Source organism: Desmodus rotundus, chromosome 2 (assembly GCF_022682495.2).
Source record: "Desmodus rotundus isolate HL8 chromosome 2, HLdesRot8A.1, whole genome shotgun sequence".
Taxonomy (NCBI): Eukaryota; Metazoa; Chordata; class Mammalia; order Chiroptera; family Phyllostomidae; genus Desmodus; species Desmodus rotundus.
The window spans coordinates 155411656-155435062 of record NC_071388.1 but is presented as its reverse complement, the minus strand read 5'-3'; the positions used below and the strand labels follow the sequence as shown (position 1 = coordinate 155435062).

Genomic DNA, 23407 nt, shown 5'->3' with positions numbered 1-23407 from the left:
CCAATAGGGGGCATGTGAGAGGCAACCACAAATTGATGTTTCTCTCTTTCTCTTTCCCTTCCTCTCTTTCTAAAAATAAAATAAACAAAATTTTCAAATTGGTAAATTTTTGTGTAGCCATTTTAATACTGAAGGTGGAAGAAATACACAACATTTTTGGCATATTATTCTTTATTATTTCAAGAACAGCAAAAAGGTAACTGAAACACACAGAAAAGATTTGTGCAGTGTATGGAGAAGGTGCTGTGACTGACTGAATGAGTCAAAAGTGGTTTGCAAAGATTCATGCTGGAGATTTCTCACTGGACGATGCTCCATGGTCAGGTAGACCAGCTGAAGTTGATAGTGATCAAATCAAGACATTAATTGAGAGCAATCAATGTTATACCATGCAGGAGAAAGCTGACATGCTCAAAATATTCAAATCAATAAAGTTATTGGTGAAAATGAAAAATGTGTCTTTTATTTTGTGGACAAAACTAAACAGACTTTTTGGCCAACCCAGTGAGTCTGCATTTGCTTAGTTTTTAAAACATTAAACTTTTTGCTGGTCTTTCTTGGCTGAAGCACTTATTAAATATGGTCACTGGAAGCTGAGAGAATATGGCTTAAACAAGTAATTCCTTGGGTATTTCTAAAACATTTTTGGTTAAGGCTTGTCTTGACCTCTTGCCTGTCCCCAGATCTTTGCTTTTTGCTTTTATTTATTAAACACATTTTCTGTACTGAGATTGTTTAAAAAGATTTTTAATTAACTTATTATATATTAAGTATTTCACAGTTCTGGTTTAAAAATAGTGAAACTTTAATAGGATAGTGTAGAATAAAGGACACTTTAGTTAGAAAGAAAGAAAGAAAGAAAGAGAAAGAAAGAGTGGTAGAAATTAGAGCTATTGATAAATGTCCTTTGAGAAGTCACAAATTGTACTAAAAATGATAAAAATATGAATCGCTCAATTCATAAAGAGGTAGTTACTACATGTCCCTTGCATGTACAATATTGTTGCTTTTTTATGTTTTTCCTTTCTAAGAGCAGGTTAAATGACTGTTGATCTCTGTGAATTCTTTTAAGAAATATATAAACTAAATACAAGATCCAGTGATCAAAACAATGTAATGTTTATCCCTGTTTTCAGGGAGAAAATATAATTCGGGTTGAAGGGTATCACAATGTTCACAGAAATACGGCAGGCTTGTCTGTGCTCACTTTACACAGTGATAATTTACAGCTTTCTCTGAAATATACAAATGGGTTCATTATTGGGTGCCCTGGGCACCTGTGCTCTGCATTAGAGGTGTGATCAAATGATTACACCGACAGCAGAGTCAGTGAGGAAATAAAATCCTACAGCAGAAATTCCTTCATGTTCATCCTTCAGAGACTACCCAAACAGTCTTAGGCAGACAGAAGGCAGAATAATGTAGCCACATTATGGATTTAAAAGACTGATCTAAATTTGAGATTTGTCTAATTGTGTCTTGGAAAGGCACTCAGCCATTTCGAACCCAGTTCCTTCCAGATATAAAATGATAATGAAATCACCTAGGTCAGGAATTCTTTTTCAGTGAGATAAAGAATGAGAAAATGGCTTGTAGGACATAACCAGGCACTGTGGTGTATTGGTTAATGCATGATTCCCCAGAGCAAGGCTGCCTGGGTATAAACCCTTCTCCCCTCTAGCTGTGTGTTCTTGACTGAGTGACTTACCCTCTCTGTGCTGCATTTCCCCACATGTAAGTGGAGGTGAAAATGATGCCGAACTATAGGGTTGTCCTGAGGATTAAATGCACTAATGTTTGTAGAACACTCAGCACACTGGCTGCCTCACAGGAAGGGCTCGGTAAGTGTTTGGTGAATACACAGTAATTAGTATTCATCTCCTGACAGAGTTCCAGCAAATAAAACTCTAAAGTGGAGCTCTTGGCATTTATGCCACATCTACATAAAAATGCAACCAGAAGAAAATAATGTAATAATATAACTAGGAAAAAAGGGAGGCATCTTGTTTAAGAACTTAATTAGGTCAATATAAATGGTAATTTCAAAGCTTTGGCTGGGCATTTTTGTAGTTAAGGGAATAGCCACTAAAATGTTAGAAAAGTTGTTATTTTAAACAATTCATGATGGAACAAGAATTGGTACAATTAGACAGGTAAAGGAGGAACAGAACGGTGATGGAAGGAGCCAGCCAGGCTTTACGTGAATGTGGGCACTGACCCCATTCTGGGGAGGGTGTGAAAAATGAAGTATTTCAACTGGAAAAATGCTTCTCTTCCTCGGTATTAGTTTCAAAGCCCTGCCTCTGAGTTTGTGCTTGGGAAGTGTGTAGTTGTGTGGGTCGGGGCTGTGGGCTGGGTGGCCCGGCAGTTACCTGCTAGACACAAAGAAGAAGAATAGGAAGGCTCGGCCGCACCCTGCCCAGGTGAGAGATCTCAGGTGGAACGAGACTCGAAGTGCTCATCCTGGCCTAGAGGGCCAGTGGATGTACAATATCCACGTCCACTCTGGCTGCTCTAGTTGAGCCCCAGTGGAGTGTTAGTTTAAACTGAACAGCTCAGCCTGAGGGAAATATACCTTCAGAAAAAGGCGCTAAAAAGCTCAGTCGAGACCAACTCATTGGGTAGAATGAGATTTCCCAAAAGGTGGGGTGAAATGTTCTTAGTAGAATACACATGATGTATTGCAGAATTGTATACCTGAAGGCTGTATAATTTTAATGTCACCCCAATAAATTCAAATTAAAAAAAGAAATGTTCTCAGTGTGCAAAAGAGTGGTAGGAAACCCTGAGTGCGAGGGAGCAAGACTGAGAACGTGAGTGCGCCCTCTTCTGGAGCTTTTGTCATATACTAGGGGATAGTCTGATGAAGTGTACAGTTAAAAAGAAATCCACGCCTCTTTCGTAATTCTCTTCAGTCATCGCCAAGCCCCAGGAAGTCCGAACCCCTTGTCCATGCTTGCGCGGTGGTGGCTGTGGGGAAAGCAAAGGAATGTGGCAAAGGGGAAGTGGGCCTGCCCCATGTTCGCCCTTCCCTTTGCATCTGTGCCGATTTGACCACGTTGTTCCCAGGGTCCCCTATCTGTAATCTCGGCACTGCAACCACTGGGCGCGGGGACTGCGGACCCACGGTGCTGGGGCGGGAGCTGTGGGAGAAGCAAAGAAATGTAGAGAAGCAGTGGAGAGGGATGGAAAACTCTGGACAGATCTATGACAACAGTCTTCTTCCCAATACATATACATATAAGGGGAAAGTGTCCTTTTTGTGTTGGGGTAAGAATGTGTATTATTACCCAATAATAAATATAACCATTTGCTTTGAAAAGATCCTTTCAGTATAATGGATATGAATGTAATCATCACCGTCATTATCAGTGTGTTGCAATCTACAATTGTTCAAACCTTATGTGCTAGGCACAGTGCCAAAGGCTTTATTTATACCCTTTCATTGAATCCTTAAAATAATCCTGTAAAATGGATATCATGGCAGTTTTGTTAAGAAAACCAAGGCCAGACAGGTCAAGAAACAGATCAGTGTTATGCTGTTGTTACTGACAGAACCACGATTAAAACCCAGGTCAGTGTGACCCTCACACGCTCTCCATCCCTGTCTGTGTCTGGGGGTCAGGACCATCAGGAGAAATGTGTAACAGCACAAAACCTCACAGGCTGCAGGCAGAGCTAGAAAGGATCCAATGACCTGTCTCCGGATGTGTCATAACAATTGAATAAATTATATGATGTGCAACCTAATGGTGGGCACCAATTTTAAAAAATGTCAGGCACATTTGAGCTTGAAAGAAATAGAGAGAGCTGTGCTAGAACTGGGATGACCTGTGTCAGAAGAGCATTGGAGACGTTTCAAGTCGTCTGTGCATTTAGGGTCTGGCCCCAGCGGGGAGCATGGGACCCTCTGCATCGGGGGAGATTTACTGAAGAATATAATATGAGCTGGTTTGGGTAGGGGGCAGTCATAAAATACCATTAATTTTTCTGAAACCATTTCCTCAAATCCGTTGTGCTGGCTCTCCCTTCCCCTCCGCTGATTGTTATCTTGGGTTCACCCCATAGATTTTCTATTTCATCTCATAGATTCCACTTTGGGGCTGTACAAGAGTTTCATTTTCTAGTTATTGAAAAGTCAAGTGTCATCTAAATGAAAGCTCCAATCTCTCATCCAATTTAAAGAAACCATTTCCCAGCTCAGACGTGGAAGGCAGTCAGGCAGGGGTGGGGGCATTGCCTTTCGCTTCACTTTGTTCTTCTACTGTTTTCCTCTTTTCTGTATCTTACTCGTTGTGCTGCCCCAGCTCAGCGAATAGGGGCAGGAAAAAGGGGAGGGGTGAGACAAAGGCAGCAAGGTCTTCGCTGACGGGGGTACTGTAATCTGGCATCAGTATTCTTCGTCACGGCAGATGCTCAGATGCTGGCACTCTGGCTCGGGGGTCAGGCTCATGATTTCCTCCTGTCTCTAACCACCACCCCATTCCTCACCACCAGCCCCTCTGGTACAGCACTCGTTACTGGCTTCAGTGGTGCACTCTCCGGCTGACCTCCTTTCACATCCTGCTCTCTGGGCTAAGGCTGCCCTGCCCTGAAGGGGACCTCTTGGGAAAGATCCTTTAAAGACGCTGTAGCCCAGCAGCATTTGGCGACATGCTGTGTTCTGGAACTGGTGATAGGATAAGGGGTTATAGAACCAAGTTTGCTACACCTTGGGACATCTTGCATGAATGGGGAAGCACCTCTCTTCGAAATGTGATGCTATATAATTTCTAATTGGGTGGCTCTGAGCTATCAGCAGGAGCTTAAGATTCTGAAAAAAGTTCCATTTAATCTCTTAGTTCAAGAGGAATATGATCATATACTATAGAACCAGAAAGTTTTCATTGGGTTTAGGTGGTAGACCCTACTCTGCAGTTTTAGCATCAAGGTAATTGTTCTGACCTTCTTTATTCAGTTTGTTTACTTCTAATGAGGAAATGGGGACCTCTTTTGTGGCATTAATTATCAATAGAGCTATCATTTTTGAGTACCTGCTAGTAACTATATTTCCTGATATAAACCTCACATCAGCCCTATATGCTATGGGTCACTCATGGATGGTAACAGTTAGAGTGAGGCAAAGCCAGATTTTGCCCCACGTTGGCTTCAAGTCTGTACTTCTCTGGCTAGAACTGCATGTCCACAGCAGAATTGAGGAAGCCGCTGGGGTCGTCTTCTGGTTGCCATAGTTGGAGACTGGCCAGACCATAATCATGGCCCAAGGACTTTTTACCTCTAGTTAGGCAGAGCGTAAAGCAGTAATTCCAGCCTCAATTGTACATTTGAATCATGAGGGAGCTTTAAAAAAAGAGAGAGAGACATGCCTGAGATGAATCCACAACGAATAGAATAAAATCTCTGGAGCTGGGAGTGGGCTTGCCTGTGTATTGTGCCCAGTCTCTCGAGCTGTTTTTAAATGCAGCCAGGGATTGAGAAGCACTCATTAACCCAGAGAGAGAATTCTTACTTTAAGTATTTGCCTGCATTATAGGTGAGAATTATTGTCTCTAAACGTAGACAAAAGTTTTGAAAAAGAAATATTAAGAGATACTTCTATATAATCAAGAAGGAAGTCACACTTGATATTTAAGTTGTAAATATTCCATGCTCCTAACTGATACTCTGTGTTAATAAGTGTGATAAAGGGATGAAGATACACTTATTATATTTGTTAGTGCCTGCCACTTAACTTACCATTTTAAGTTATTTATAACATGGGGAGAAGACCAAAAACAGAAGTAATATTTTTCTGGCAATAACCTGCGGTCACATTTTTAAATAAGCCCTGCATAAGAGTAGTAAGAATGCAGCTAATATAGAAAATGAGCACATTAACTATCAAAGCACCATTCCTTTAAAGAGAATAAAATAATGGTGTAAGCTTAAGTACTGTTTCCCCATTAATGAGCATTTCATTTGATCTTCATAACATCTGTGGTAGCCAAGTAATGCTATCACTACTCCTGTGTAACAGGTGAGGACCCTGAGATTCTGGGTGTGAACGGCATACCCAAGGTGGAACTAAAGCCCAGGTTTCCTGGCTGAAAGTTGCTCTCCTTTTACTACTTCGCACTAGCGGAAATGATCTAGACTCAGCAGATCTTTAGCGAAGTCAAAGCCAACCCCAATTCACAGAGTGAGAGGCAGACCTGTCACTTGTATATGTGTTGATCTAATAGCTACAGTGATTCAGAAAAGCTGACTTGTGGGAATGATTGGAAATGACCAGCGCAAATTACTTTCAGTGTAGCTCTCATGAATCAATGGTTCTTGCTGATTTGAACAGTTGAAAAAAGTTTACTGATTTAAAATCGGAAAAGTGGTTGTAGAAAAGCCCTAAGGGGGAACAGAGCTTTGTCAACCTCACAGAGGGATTTTTGCCTTTTCATTTGACCTGATGAACAGTGAGCAGAATGAAGACGGATGCCTCTTCCTAAAGGAGAAGCCCGCAGCACGAAGGAATCTGGGGTTTGGCCACTAAACTCAAAGAAATCCTTACAGGAGTCACTCTGTATCAAAGCTCTCCTGCTAAATGCTCGGCAAAGCATGGCATTCAAGGACTTGATGCATTTTGTTTCAATTAACTAGATTTATTCCAGCAACAGGAAATAAATTATTTCCTTTTTGTATTTATTGCTTTTATTGTCCATGTGCGCATGTGCAAGAGAGAGAGAGAGAGAGAGAGAGAGAGAGAGAGAGAGAGAGAGAGAGGAGAGGGAGAGGGAGAGAGAGAGAGATGTTTCTTGTTCTCCTTATTCATGCGCTCATTGGTTGTTTCTTGTATGAGCCCTGATGGGGGATCAGCCCTGCAGCCTTGGTGCATCAGGGCAGTGCTCTCACCAGCTGAGTGAGCAGCCAGGGGAAAATAAGTATTTCTAGTAACATGACCTAGACCAGTGCATTGTGGTATTTGCCATTCAAAATTATTGTTTATTTCAAACTGAATTTACATGACTTTATTGCTTAACAACGTGACTAGAAAGGTATATGAGCTCTTTCTAGAAAAGCTAAGATGGGTGCTGTCTAAGAGGTCCCTGTGTCATATCATCTAAAATCTGAAAACGAGGATTAAGGAGAATAAAAAGCTGCCCCTGAGATGTTAACCTGGCACCAAGGCCTCTTTGGGACCTGCTTCTCGGTAAACCCCTTGTTCCAGGCTGTGTCCGGCTGTTCTCCCTGTGATGTACACTCCTCTGATCCCCCCATCTTCCCACATGGCCCTCACCTGTGCTTTTAACTCAGCCCTGGTTATCTGGCCCTGATTCCCCCTTTGTTTGATTCAAACTGTGACCGTTTCTGAAAGCCAAGTCGGCACTTACTTTTAGGTAAGGCCAATTACATACTGTTTTAATGCGCAGACTCCCCCAGGGCCACCAGTTTATGTTGATCTTGCGGTGTAGGTGAGAAGGACACATCAAATGAAAGGGCACACTTGTGTACGTGGCTGGCTTCAATGCTTTTTATGCCACAGTAATAAATACCATCTTTAAACACTGTATTCTAAAACAGCTCTATAGTTTCATGTTAAAAGCAGCCAACCTTAAACTACCACAAAAATAATCCACAGTTCTCATGTGCCGTGAGCATTAATTATATAGAGGAGGACGGCCCCTCCTGTTGTTACACTGCTCAGCAACAACTGATGTGGTTTTCACACTCATCACATTTTATCATATTGTGCTTGGAATATTGTGTTCTGTTTTTTAATGTAACATTGTTTTACATAGGCTTTCTAAATACGGACAGAGTCCAGATATTCATCATTTTCATTGCCGCAGACTTATCAGCATATTAAATTTCCAAAGTTTGTTTAATCACTCCTTAATTGTTGAACATTTGGGTTGTTTCCAGTCACCCTAGGTGCTGTTATAAATAAGGTGGCTATAAACATCTTTGTACAAGTAGGCCTAAAAGCTATTTTCTTTAGAAAATTCCCCAAGGTGGGGATAGTAGCTCGAAAGGCATAATCATTTTATTTAGGGCTTGCAGTGCTGGAATACTGTCTAGAAATAACACACTGGATTGGCAGCACCACTGTCAATGAAAGGGGGCACCTGGGCATCGCTATCCTTTTTGCCTTCATGAATGTTTATACCGTCATTACAAAAACCTGATGCGGCTACAGATCTTCACGAATAGGTCGTAAACATCTTGTACAGCCCAGTGTGCTCACGGGGCTCCTCAGAGGCTTGCGCCTCCTTGTGGCAGCCCGCCAATCTGCAAGCCCAGTGTTGGGCCCCTATGCATGCTCATCACTCAGCCTCGCGTATCCTGGTGAATTTTGGCTGGCTTCCTGGAATTCAATATTCTGGGGAAATCTTGAGGAACAGAATCAGGGAGTGAGGGTTTGGAGTCTGAGAAGGAACCAAGCTAGATAAGTGGCCTGGAATTCTCCCAGTACTGCCAGTTTTAAAATTCTCTTGTAATCCATTTTCCTGTGCATTTACAGCTACCATTGTTGGTTCCTCCCCAGACCAACCCTCCCAGTACTGCCATTGCAAATGGTTGTGCTTACTTCTGCTCCACGTAGTCATCAGCCCTGGCTCCTGCCAGAGGTTACTTGGAAAAACTGCCTTTAAATCTAATGAGATGGGTGTTGTCCTCAGGACAGAGGAAGTCAATGACCACAGCAACTTCGCTGCCCTCCATCTCACCTGACTGCAGGAGCTGGCATTTGAAACCAAGACTAGCTAGAAGGGCACCGTGTCTCTTTGACCTCTAGTCCTCGCCTCCGCAGAGCTGCCGGGGAGCCATCTGGACAGGATCAGAGTTTCTTCCCCCCATGGGGACACCCATGCCAAGTAGTCACTTCATCCTTCCATATTATTTGCCCTTAAAGGCATCAGCTCTGTTGGAGATAAGAAAAATTCCCAACTAACTTCACTATAAGAAAATGTGTGGACAATGAGTATTCTTTTCTTTCAGATTCCAGAAATATAATTTCCACTCTGCTGGTGGATGTGCCACAGAGTGAGTCAGAGCTAGGTATTAGTCAGAGGTGGGGAGGGAATATAATGGACTTCACTCGACTCAAGGGAAAAATAATTGCACAGACCTTCAGATTTTACCATCTTTTCTTTCACAATCATCAGTTGTAGTTGACATGAAGATAAATAGAAAAATGTCCTCTTGTGGGCCACAAATGCTTGGTATTTCCCCCCCTCTATTTGCTCCTGTTGAGTTCAACAATTAAACCTCATTGAAAGAAGTATTACATTTTTGTACCTTCTTTATTCTTTTTAAATCACTTCTCCTTTTCTTTCAAACCCCACTTATTTGGTATGAGATCGGAGGCATAAGAGAAGGCAGAAGTAGGACATTTAAAACTGTCTACCTTATTCCCCTACGAGCAACACTGCCCCAGACAGGCTGCTTCCTTGTTCCCTGCCAAACCACCGTGAGTGTGACATCCCACCAGGCTTTGCGCCCACACAGCTGGGAGAACTCTCCAGGAACCAAACGAATCATACTCTTAGAAGCTGTCTTGTGTTTGATCTAGTGTCAATTTCCTCAATATATTCTTATTATTCTCACTATTAAGATAATTTCATGACTCTACAAACACAGCTTTCAAAGAGGCTTTGATAGATAATACATTCTACTCACAATTTTAGGAAGATTTCATCAACAATTCCAGGTTTTTCGAAATCATATTTAGAGAAGTATTTGCATATGGTTTTTTTTCTCTCTGAGAATCTTAAAGTACATGCTCTGTTAAAATACGTTTCCCTTCAGGCATTCAGAAGGGTATATAATGACCTATTATCTCGATCATTATGGAATGATCAAGGTAACATATCACATTCATTTGAATGAGCAGATCACTTCAGTGTGTTGTATTTAAAAGCCTAGAGTTGATTTTGTTTGGAAAGGATATTTGTAAGATGAGATATATGTTATGAAAACACATGAACTATTTGCCTAGAGTTGTACCCTTTCTTACCAGACAGGTGCTGACATTTCTTGCTGCAAACTTGGAAGATGCCGTGCCCTGTCTCCTGGCCTCTGTGCTAGGTCTCAGAGTTCCCTGGGTCTATCCTCCTGGGCCCCTTTAAACAAGCCCTGTGCACCCACTCAGACCCATGCAAGGGTGTAAAATAAAGTCACCAGGGGCACCGCCATCCTTTTCAGAATTTCCCCTGGCTGCCTTCAGCTTGCTCCACTGTTGCTCTCTCATCTTCTCAGCTTCTTGCTCAAACCTGGATCTGGATTCATATGCTCTACTCAGGCTCTGAATCCTGGACTTACTATAGGATTTGCTATTCCAGTTTTAGCCTTCAGCACTCTGTAGTCTTCACAGCTTTTGTTCTCTTGTCTCTGGCTTCCCGCATCACAGCCCTGGGCAAGAGGCAGCCAACACTCCCCAAAGCCCAGGTGTTCGGACTGGGAGAAATCAACCACGGTCCATTCTGTATCCAAGAGGGGAAGGGGGCTAGGCCATCAGAAATAAGCTGAAAATGTCACATGGAAATAAATACATTAACACTGGAGTGTGAGCTAAAATTCTTTTGAGTTTTCAGATGCTTTATAGCTTCATCTTCCACTTTGGTTCCTGAAATTTATATACAGACATAACTGACAAGGAAATGACAATATGCCTTATTAAATGGAATGTTGTACTCATCTAGGAAGAGTTTAACTTCAAATGGAAACCGGAGACAAACCTCTAGCTTTTGAAAAGGGCTTCTAGGAAAACCAATTAGATTTTGCTAGGGGAGAGAGGATGCCACTGCATCTTCTAGGAGTAGTCACTGCCTAAAATATTTTGAAAAATATTACTCTTTGCTTGATCAAACAAAGATGGACACACAATCATTATCTCTTCTACCCCTAAATTTAATAATATTAAAGAAACCTGGATGATAAAAATACTAACAAATTCTTAATCGATTTTTTTTGTAGTCATTTATTTATTGCAGGTGACTGATAGACTTGTGATTATTTATCAATGGTTTAAAAAATTTCATGCATAACTTCAGTTATCCTGAGGCTTTCTTCCCCAACTATGTGCTGGGCTCCAAGCTCTCTCTAATATTGCATTTCATTGATTCTAAATGTGTTTTTAATTTTAATTTTAAAAATTGAAGTAAATTACAAATTTTTTTTAAATTTAAAAAATCAGGTCTAAGACTGATTCTTTCCAGACATCGCTTGATGAGTAAAAGACAACAAATTCATGGGGTCAGATTTCATATTCAACTTCTCAAAAAATCAAAGTACTCTTTGCCCAAGAGCTGTAGGATGCTTCCCTCCATCATGTGCCTCCTCCCATTATTGGGCCTTCCCTAGTGTTACTAAAATATTATAAATGACTAGTCTATAGCTCATTGGAGATCTTCAATGTTGAAGTTCTCCTTTTTATTTGCAAGAACTTTCTTCAATGGTCTTGAGCCCTTTAATATACACACAAGAACACAGCGGCTTTTTAGGTAGCTCTGGGCCCTTTGTATTCTGTCCATGGCCATGAAATGAGACCCTCCACATTCATGAGGATGCCTATCAGACCAATGACACCTGCAGAACAAAATCAAGCTGAAGTCCATCACAGAACCTTCAGTATAAATCCCTTCTCTGGTTTCAGAAAAGTGGAATTTTGGTAGTGTCAGGAAAAAAGTTCTAGAAGAAACTTTGCTTCCAAAATATAGCCATTTCGTCAACAAGTAGGGCTGTATGAGCAAAGCGTGCATCTGTAAAGTCTGTCCAGATGCACTAACAAAAATACGTGAAAGAGTCCTGAGAAGCTTTAAGAACAGAGTTCTGTTGTTGGAACTGCCTGCCTATTCAAAAATGCTTAGCAATGAACAGCTGTGTATAGATGTCATCACAATAGTTGCTTCCTCTTTTTTAATGAGTTCTTACAACTTTAGTTGGTCTTGAAGAGTATAAAATGCCTTTCTTAGACCATGAGTACTAAAGTTGACTGTTGAAAGCAGTGCTTTAAACCTTTTCTATACCAATAAACACGCAGGAACTTATATTAGAATAGCACATTGGGGTCAATGGTCAAGCTGATCATGCCTAGAAATGACTGGATCAGGGGTTCAGGACACTCAGGCCCCTATAAGCCGCTGCTAGGGCTCATGCTTCAATATCTCAGCACACCAGCTTGGAAACTCTGGCCTAAAACACGGTGTGCAATTCAATAACATGCACAAGCCTTTGTTATTAAGACAGACAGATGGCCAACATATACCTGAAATGATGCTCAGCATCACTAATCATCAAGGACATGTAAATCAATGCCACAAAGAGGTATCACCTAGCACCTGTTAGAATGGCTATTATATAAAAAAAAAACCAAAACCCCATAAGTGTTTCAGAAGGATGTAGAGAAAAGGGAACTCTCCTGCGCTGTTGGTGGGAATATAAATTGGAGCCACTGTGGAAAGCAGTATGGAGTTTACTGAAAAAGTTAGAACTATCATAGGATTCAGCAATTCCACATCTGGGCAATTATTCAAGAAAAACAAAAACACTACTAAAAATATATATATGCACGCTCATATTCATCGCAGCATTATTTACAATAGCTAAGATATGGAAATAATCTAGGTGCCCACTGATGAATGAATGGATACAGAAGATTTGGTATATATACAAAGAACTACTGCTCATCCACAAATAAAGAATGACATCTTGCCATTCACGATAACATGGACAGACCTTGAGGACATTATGTAAGTGAGATAGTCAGACAGAGGAGACAAACACTGTATGACCTCTCACATGTAGAATCTGTGGGGGGAAGCCCCAAACAGAAAAGCCCAAGCTCATGGACACAGAGAGTTTGTGGTAGCCAGAGGCAGGGAGTGAGGCGTGGGGGAAACAGGTGGAGGGCGTCAAGACAAGAGAAAATGAAGAACATTTTTAAAGATTGTCTTAGTCGCAGAAAGTCTGTTTGTGAAACCTGCTTTGAAATCTTGATCCACTGACTTGAACCACTGTCTTAAATATGGTGTCGCCAACACAGCAAAGATACGAAAAATAAACTCTTGTGTTGTATTTTCTTGAATCTCTTTGGAACTTCTTTGAGATGTTTTTATATAATACTTTTTTATTTTTGCTCTATTACAGTTGTCCCAATTTTCCCATCACCCCCCCCCCCGCCCTGCCCACACCCCTGCTCCTTCAGTCAGTTCCCACCCTGTTGTCCACGTCCATGGGTCATTTAAAGATGTTCCTCAAGTGGACCCTTCCCCTCCTTTTCCCCCTTTATCCCCTCCCTCTTCTCCTCTGGTGACCTTCAGTCTGTTCCTCGTTTCCATGCCTCTGGTTCTATTTTGTTCATTAGTTTTCTCTTACAGGTGAGATCACATGGTATTTGTCTTTCACCAACTGGCTTACTGGAGAATATTATTAGCACAATATTCTCCAGTTCCATCCATGCTGTCGCAAAGGATAGGAGGAATTCCTTCTTTCTCTCTGCTGTGTAGTATTCATTGTGTAAATGTACCGCAGTTTTCTGATCCACTCATTTACTGATGGGCACTTAGGCTAGGATTTTTGATCCATGTGGTGAGATAGCCTTTGGCAGTTAGCAAGCAAATAATTTTTCTAATGTTTACATTGACACTTGGATTTAAAACTTTAAAATGTCAGATGTCTTTAGTATACCTGATACTAAATGTAAGGGACTACATATGTGGTAAATCTTTTAATAGTTTTCCAGAATTCTGTGAACAGATGGATGGAACTTTATCATCTCACTAGATGATAATTTACTCTGAAATTAACAGTTATGGGTTTGAGTGGCACTGTGAGAAAAATACAATATGTGATGCTCCAGTTCTTACTGTTTTTTTGGATGATTGTTTTCATAAATCAAACATTCAGATTTGTCCCCGCTTGCTACACACTGAACCACAAAACCGCTGCACACATGAAATGACTGGTACCCACGAATTAGTGAGAGGCACTAATAGCCCCTCCGAGTGTGCATCCCAAAAGGTGTGCATTTCAGAAGCCATTCTCAGTGGAGTAGCTCTGATCAATAAATACCGAGCAATGAAAAAAAAATGCTTATTAATCAGGGCTAACTGCATCAGAAAAACAGTAAATCACTGGGTGTATTTTATGCAAGTCAGAGCATTTCCACACCAAAAGAAAATGCAGCTGTTACAGCACATAACTTAAAGAAATCTGTTGTTCTTAAAATATTTACCAGCCTGAGACATTTCCACTACCTTCCTGATGAGTCTACCATTCCCTTCCCATCATGCAGATCATTAAATTCAGATTATCTACACATGGCAAGCAATTCCATGTAGCTCTAAATGTCTTTCTTCTGCTATGTAGCTTGTTTAAAAAGCCCGAAAAAATGTGTGGAGAGAGAGGAAAAAGAATAACCTGAATATGCTATCCAAATACTTCACTTATGTCTGGCATATAGTAACAGTCAATAAATGGATGAAAAAGTGAATGAAAAAATGCTACATTTCTGCTTGGTGAACACTTTAATGCTTTTCTGGACTTCCAGGTGATAGTGCACCTGCATAGATTTATCCTCCTTCCAATTCTGTAGCCAGAATCTTTGCACTTGATGTCATTGTTAATCGATAGTGTCTCCTCAGGAGGTAAACGGAAGATGGCTATACGCAGCAGCCCCTGTACCCTGTCTTGCCAAGGAGGTGCTAGAGAGCTGCTCTGACAGGGCCTAGCCCGCAGTCCAGAGGAATGGTAAGTTTGAGAAAATGATTTACTTTAACATTTTAGTCAGTTCCTAAAGAATTTCACGCTAAAGGGTTTGCCACAAACACTCATTTGTGCAGGCTGATAGTATTTTATAAGTTCTCTTTTTTGTGTGAAAGTGTGATCTAAAAGAAAACACAAGATTCTGCTCACTGAAAGGACATAAGTTACCTATAAATCCAAAGTTTTCTCAAAATCCCAAGACAGAGAGGACAAGCAAAATACTGAAATAGTTGTTCGTCTCTATTCCATGTGCTGATAGAAGAGGCATACTCTCTCCTCTTGTAGTATCTATACGAGTAAAACTTACTTTTGTGTTTCTGCATTGATAGAAAAGAATACTCAAGCACTTAAACTTTAGAGAAAAAGAAAAAGGAATGGGAAGAGAAAAGGTATGAGTGAGGAAAGGTCTGTACAGTGCATTGTAGGGAAGACAAAGAAAATGGACCTGGAGGAGTTGCTGAGAAGACGTAGGGGAAGGCAAAGGAGAAAATAAAATACAGAGGAGACAGTAGAGAGAAGTAAAGTAAAACACAGAAATATAAAGCAAGTAAAACAGTGAACTGATTCAGAGGTAAGGAGAAAAAACAGTTAATAATTTTCTTATTCAATCCATGAAATGGATTGTTCATCCACGAAATGTCTACTTGTCATACCTTGCACTGGTATTCAATGCATGTGGATTGAATGAATGGATATATCACCGATCATCCCTAAATTCAGTATTGTTCTAGGCACGTGTTTTTCAACCTGAGAACTATTGATAATTCAGGCCAGATAATTCTTTGTTGTGGGGGCTTACTTATGCATGGAAGGATACCCAGCAGCATCTCTGGCTTGTCCCCACTGAACCAGTAGCCCTCGGGACAGCTGTGACACAGAAACATGTCTCCAGGCATGTCCAAGTACCCTGAGGGCATGAGCACCCCTGGTAATAAGCACTGTAGTAGGCACGTGGGCACACTGGGATATACCTTCTTCCTACTCAGGGATACGAAATGAACTTGGTAATTAATGACAATAAACTGTACAGACAGCAAGATAAAAATACATCACACTGTTTGTAGTTAAGAAATTATAGTATTTAATTGTTTTCATGGGATTGTCAAGGTTATCCTTTGGAGGAATGGTCTAACAATATAGTAGGAGGAATTAAAAAAACAAAATCATTTAGTTGGAAGATGTGGTAATTAATCACAATGACTTATTCTTGGCAGATGGATGTGTTGTCGTGTGGTGTCCATATTACATATGTGGCTTGTTTACTTTTTAATTGTACATTTCTGATACTGCAAAAGCTCTATTATAAACTGTTTTCCCTAAACTCTGTTAAATAGTTGGACTGTATATTTTTAGTTCCAAGTTAAATTGGTATATGCCTGGTACTCAGAAAAATTAAATGCAATTTTAATAGTCTCTTACTCTTCTTCTCTCCAGTGGTCATTGGGAATTTACTGTGATCTACTTTCTCTCTGTGTATGTAGACCATTACTTAACCTTAAACAACAAACAAACAAACAAACAAACAAAAAAACCTTACTCAGTGCAGGTACGGAGAAGTGACGGACACAAATGGAGACCAAAACCAAAGGACGGGATTTTAAGTGGAAAGCTTTTTTCCGAAGACACATCAAAGCCAAATTCAATGTATACAAATGTAAAAGGAACTTAGAATGTTATTGTAAAGGTTCCTCCCACTTGTCTTAGATCAAATCATATTTGTAACTACAGTCTCTCGGACGTTTAAAAAGCAGAAATTATATAATGTTCCCCTTTCACAGACCAGGAACCCAAGGCAAAGGGCAGATGAGAACCAATTCATGTCCCTCAAGCAGTGCGTCAGATACAGAGAAGCAGGGAGAGTGGGGCTCTTGGCCTGCCGCACTGTTCTGCCTCAATTTCAACTGAGCTTGTCCAGTACCCAAGACGGGCCGGTGCTGCGCCCAGCTCACTCCCGCGCTCTCTGATGCCGTGCTCGGAAAACCTTGCGTCATCAGTTCTGTCATTCACATAGAGCGGAGGGGACAGGTTTAGTCATTTTCCCATGTTCGAAAAAGTCAATGGCAGAACTGAGATGTGGACATGGGTCTTCTAAGGTCAGGGCTTTTCTTCTTCATCATGTTAATGTCCATGGTGGGTTTTATGAGCTAATTAAAAATCACTTTCTAATTATAACGTGTTACAAGTTGATTGTAGGAAACCCTGAAATGATAGAAAAAATGTAAGAAAGAAAAGAGTAACATCAACAGCTCAGGGATCGCCGCTGTTACTGCTTTGGGTGGTTTTCCTCAGGGTATGATATCTCGTGTGCACCCGCACAGTTCCTCTCCTTCTTCCTCGATGCCTCCCGGCCTCCCTTGCTCTCTCTCCCTCTCCGAAGACTTTCAAAAGTAAATTGGAATTATACTCTGGACAGTTCACATTTTTATGTAACATATCATGAGCATTTTACTATTGTTGTAAATACACTGTTTACTGGAAAAAATATGCCACCATTTATATATACTATAATTTAGCTAATTTCATGCTGTGAACATTTAACTAGCTTAAAGTTTTTGTCTCAAATAATAGCGTAAAGTATTTTATTGTTCAGAAATACTTTGTCTGCATCTATTTTTATCTTCCTTCTTGTAGAGTTCTGAAGCTCAGTTTACTAGGTCAAAAGGCAGAAAGGCAGTAAGTCTTCCCAGGAAGGTTAAGTTCACTACTACAAGTTGCACATGGGAATGATTATCTAAAAGTAACCTCATCGGCATTAAACATTATCACTTAAATATTAGTGCTTTTTCTCTGAGAAGCAAATGATAATGTCCTATTATTACATTAATTGTATTCCTTTGATTGTTAGTTAGTTTGACTTTAATAAATTTATTAATGTAATTAAGAATACACAATTCATTAGCTTAAGTTCAAATTCTAAGAATAAACACTTGAAATCTACGGAGGTAAATATCCAAAGGATAATTGTTTCTCCAGGTTCGTATGGAAAGATAAACCTCTTAGAACGACAACGGCAAGGAAAATCTTACCTGTTTTCAGTTATAATCTAATTTTGATGTGGGCTGTAGGTGCTTACATGGGTAAAGTTTTACAAGAATGGTAGGGGACTTTGACTCTTTAATCCATATTTATTCTAAATGTTGACTAACAATAAATATGCAAATGATTATTATAGAATTTGAACATACTGGGTCACGTAGTTGGTTTATTGTAACATGGGATTCTTGAATCAAATAGAAATGATTTTCCAAGTGATAGTATTATCACCTGCTTAACAGCCACATGATGGTTCAACAAAAAAGTAAATATTAGGTTATGAAAACAGATCCTATAGGTTTAGGCATAAACAATGGTCTTTTAAATACTTTTTAAAAGGAGATGCCATTTCCATTGGAATATCGAAAGCGTGGATCTTTAAATTGAGCACTTAAAAGAGGTAGTTATTGGTTTAACCCTTCAAGTAGCTCATTACCAATACACCCAGGATTGGGGCTGACTTTGTTTAGGTCAGAAGAATAAGGCTCCTCCAGATGAGTAGATTGGCAAGAACGAATGACCACTTGGACTTGATCATGGTTGCCCCCACGGTGTTTACTTTGGAACTGGGGAACAAGTAAGCAGAAGAGAGAAGAGAGATCAAAATACATGCAATTCTATGTGGCTCCCACTGTCTTTGGAATTCTCTCCAGAAATGCTGAAGTATCGTAGTTGAGCAGCCTATGTGGGTGAGGAATCTACCAAAGGAGCCTAGAATTATGAGCTCACTGATCTTTGTAACGTGAGCTTGGGGAAGGTGGTGTAGAAATGAAGGGTCTGGCACCATGCAGGCCTTATCTCGCTCTTCTGTGGTTGCATTCTTCCTCCTTCTATCTCTCACTTACCATCAGAACTATTCAGGGCCACAAACCTCAATTTTGTCTACTGCTTGTGACTTCCATCATTTCAGGCATTTTTATGCCGTTCTTTGTAGAGGTGATCTAGTTTCTATAGTAAGTCATTGAAAAGAACCACTCATGAAGACATATCCATGAGCTGTGAATTTAATATCATGGCAATGTACAGTAAGTTAGGGCAAAGTAAACTCGATCCTGTTTTCCTTAAAAAATGTACACATGTATTATATATATATACAGTTGTGTTTAAACCTTGAAATGTAATATACATAGTATCAAAAGTTGCTTCTAAATGATCTAGTTCTAAAATTCATTCTAACTGGGCAAAACTATGTCTCGATGAGCTAAAATTTATACATAAATTCATTAATTAATTCATCCACCCTAAAAACATTTATTGAGTTGAAATTTGCTGACAGTCTCATTCATCAACCCAATAAACACTGATTAATTCTCTCCTTAAAGTAATGCACTGAGCCATGGTGAGTAGAGTATTGTCCTTCCCCTGCGAAGCTGACAGAGATTTTTATGAAAGTGATATTAGAGGCTCCCAAATCTTCCCTGCCTAAGGGGCTAAGGGAATGTTTTCTTTTGGCTGGGAAAATTCTGCATTTAGAAAGTTAGGAAACATTTAGACAACTCTATTAAATGATAATTACCTCTTGACAGGTATCAATAAAGTTTAATCAGTATCTGCATTCGTTTAGATGAGCTGGAGAAGAGTAACATACATACTTTGTTTTTCATGCAGTTTAGACTGCTGAAATGGTTAGGAGATTAAAAGAAAACATGAGTGACCTTTAATCTTACAATTGCAAATTGAAATACATATGCGACTAATTAAAAGGGCCTATACTGAACAAGTACAAGTTAGGAATAGTACTGATTCACTGGGCCTCCAAATCGAGACTGTATGTCTTAGAGAGCATTTCTCCAGGTTGCAAACTATGGAGGGTGAGGAGATAATGTAGAGCAATTTAAAGCAGGGCTTTCCAGTTACACAGATGTGAGTTCAGATTCGGAGTTAGTCATTCATTAGTAGTGTTTCTTGGAGGCAGATACTTAAGTGAAACCTGAAGTTTCTTTGTTCATAAAATGAGGAGAATGAACGCACATCACAGGGTTGTTAGGAGAATTAAATTAGATAATGTACAAAAAACCTCAAGAACTCTTTCTAGCATGGAGCAAGTGTTAATTAATAGCACTAGTATTAGGAAAATATAATCATAATTTTCTTTTTTGGTCATTTCTCAAAATAATCAATATTAAGGGCACTTAAAGATATTGCATTAGTCTGTCCTTCTAAACTAGCTAATTTAGGGGTTTACCTTGTAGCTTGTCAATCAAGCAACATGATTAACCACTTTACCAACCAACCTAATGTCTGGGACTGGAAACACTGCAAAGCCTTTTTAGTTCCCTCAGTCATTCACAAGCTATTTTAAATAGAAAAATCCACTTCAATAAAAATTTGAGATAGTAATAAAATACAGCAAAACTTATATCGGGTAAGTTATGGGTAATCATCTGGCAAGCAGATCGTGAGCAGAACCATCTCGAGTTTGCGTTTAATTATTATTTAGTTTACCAATTGCCACGTTCTGATTAAGACTGCTGTGCCAAATTCCAATATGTGTGAGAGGAAGTCGGCCATGGATACTATACTCCAGGGTTTCTCTGGGCCTCCTCCCGATTCCGTATCATTCCCTCTACTCTCCTTTGTTCAAAGAGCAGGTCTGAGAGGAGAACCTGTTGAAAATGGCCATGTGGAACCATTTTAGTTATCTTTGCTAAAAGTTCATGTATACATGAAAGAATATGTTCAAACACGGGATATGGAACATCTTGGTTCACAGCATGACAGAGGTTTCAGTTGTGCAGAACCAGAGCTACTTGGCTTAAACGCAGACATATTTAGGATTGGATGCAGAAAGAAAACGGTGAGAAAAGAACTGTTCACAGAAGTCCCAATACCTGGCAGGCTCCACAGAGACCTGTGTCACATCACCGCACTTAATCCTCACCACACCCTTAGAAGGCGTTACTGGTCCCTGGCTTTTAAAGCAGGGAATACTACACAAGGACTTAGGTAATGCCTGCCCACAGTCACGAAGTCAGCAAGACAGGGAGCTGTAATTTGAACATACAGCTGACTGCGAAGCCTGCCTTACTTGCCCTACACAATGCTGAAATAGTAAGTTTACTTTTCCGAGAGGACTGACCAATTATTAGGAAGTGCTTACAGAATACCTGGCTGCCAAAAAGAATGGGGCTGGGGTGAGGCACGGGGATACCCCTGTGAGATGAAGCCTTTGACTTCAAGGAGCTGAAAATCTAAGAGGGCATTTAAAAATCTATCTTAACTTTTCTATGTCCATTTATAATACTTGGAATTCACAGAGTACTTAACGACCTCATTAAAAGGGGTGCCGGTATAAAAAAGTATAAACCTTTTAGAGGAAAATAGAAAAACTTTGTGACCTTGGGTTAGGCAAAGATTTCTTAGATTTAGTGTCAATAGTGTAATCCATGACAGGAAAAAGTTGATAAATTTGACTTTATCAAGATAAAAAGTTTGCTCTGAGATCACTAGGAGAATAAGATCAGCCACACATATCTCCAAACCACGTATCTGAGAACCACCTTGTATCCAGAACATCCCAAGAATTCTCAAAGCTCAACAACAAACAACCCAATAAAAAAGTGAACAAAAGATTCGAGTGGGTACTTTGCCAAAGAGGACATGCAAATGGCAAATAGGTGGGAATGGACACTCAATTCTCATTAGTCTTTAGGGAATGCACACTAAACCCTCAACAAGATATCAGTATATCCCTATTAGAATGGCTAAAGTAAAAACCAATTTAAACAAACAAGTGAACAAAACAACTGACAATACCAAGTGCAGAGGAGGACGCAGACAAACTGGAACTTTCCTGTATTCCCGGTGGGGACGGCAAATGGGGGACGCTCTGGAAGACAGTTTGGCGGCTTCTGCCACAGCTAAACATGCGCACTGTGTGACCCAGAGATTCTACTCCTAATTATCGCAGATGAAGTGAAAATCCACGTTCGCGCAAAACCCTCAATGTATTGTTCGTATTTACCCAAATCTGGCAACAACCCAATGTCCCTCAGCTGAGAAATAAATAAATCGTGGTATATCTTTATAATGAACTACTACTCGGCAATAAAAAGGAATAAACTATTGATATATGTAAGAACATATATCCAGCTATAGCTCCATATAGACATCTACATGTACACAGATCCATATGTACACACACATATATGAAACATACAATGAATTTGGAGAATCTATACTAAGCAAAAGAAATTAGACTCAACAGGCTATATATACTGTATGATTTCATTCATATGACATTCTGGAAATGACAAAACTATGGAGACAGAATAGTTTTTTTCCCGGTTAAGGGTGGGGAGAGTTTGACTACAAAGGGGTAGCACAATGGATTCTTGGAGGGATCAGATAATGGAGCATTCTGTATCTTAATCATGGTGGTGGTGATGTGGCTACATTTGCCAAAACTCATAAAAATATACACCAGGAAGTGAATCACATTGTATGTAAGTTTTCAAAAAATGAAAATAAAAATTAAAAACAACAAAAACATGAGGTACCGAGATGTAGGAAATCCAGCAGAGGACTCTCTCTTCCCTAGCCCGGGAGGAGAGGAAAGGCTCCTGGAGGAGCTGGGACGGGCTCTGGCCTTATTTTGTGCCACACGCCACATCTTGCCTTCTTCAGGGTTTCTGCAGGCTGACGTTATAGCTACAAGGCCTCAGAGCTCAGAGGCTTCTCTGCCGCCAATGGGGCTGGCCCAGGATCTTCAGAGCTGCTGGATGGCTTGTCCATGGGCACCAGGTGGGTGTCCCCAGGAGAGCCCAACTAATTCAATACAATCTCAAATATGTTTTTTCCCTACTGCCACCTACCTCTTTAAAGGCAGGTATAACAGAAGAACATTCTTATATTAGTTAATCCTTTAAAGATGAGAAAATTAGGCAATTCTGAAATATATATTACCTTCCTAAGATGACCAGGGTGCTGGTAAGCAATAATTTCCTCAGTGAAGTAGCAAAGGTAACGAGATTCTAATTTACGATGAAGGAGTTAGTAAAAGCTAATAGGATCCAAACGCACCGTGGCTATTGTTAGAATTGTCCCACAAGTGGTCTCGAGAACAAACCTTGTGATTTCCAAATGTCTCTCATGTACTTTAGGAACCCTTAAATGCACTTTTAAAAAGTAGGGGCATTTGGGGTGTCTCAGTGAGTTGTTGGTAACAACACCAAGGAAAAGATGCCTTCTGTGAAGCTGTCCGAGGCAAATGTCTACTTCACACACCGAGAATAACCTTTGTTTTTCCAGGTGTCAGTTTAAGTACCTAACACTTTAATTTATATTCTGACATCTTTCAGAATAAATGTGCTCCTGTCATCAAAATAATTGCCTCTACTATGAGTGGAGTTTGTGATTGCGTCTTCATTCCATACCCTCTAACTAGAGTGGAGCTGCCACAGGAGTTAACAGGCTTTCAGGAGAACGTAACTCCGAGTGCGCTGAGTGGGAGGTTCCCCCCCCCCCCCACTTTCAAACCACGGTGACTTTCTTTTCTTTAAGAAAAAAAGAACTCCAGCCATATGTAAATAAACTTAGTCCTCCTGTTTGGAGTAGAGAAACATTTTGGTTGCAGGGAAACATTGAGTGAACATATTATTTTCAGTGTTTAGAAGTTTATTCACATATTTAACAAACGTCT

The 23407-nt window shown here is 40.2% G+C and overlaps 1 protein-coding gene across 3 annotated transcripts in view; it reads right to left on the bottom strand.

The window, feature by feature from the left end:
* The window catches only part of B3GALT1 (beta-1,3-galactosyltransferase 1), a 510742-nt gene that overhangs the window by 69892 nt on the left and 417443 nt on the right, over positions 1 to 23407 (bottom strand). The gene's annotated exons all lie outside the window — the stretch shown is intronic.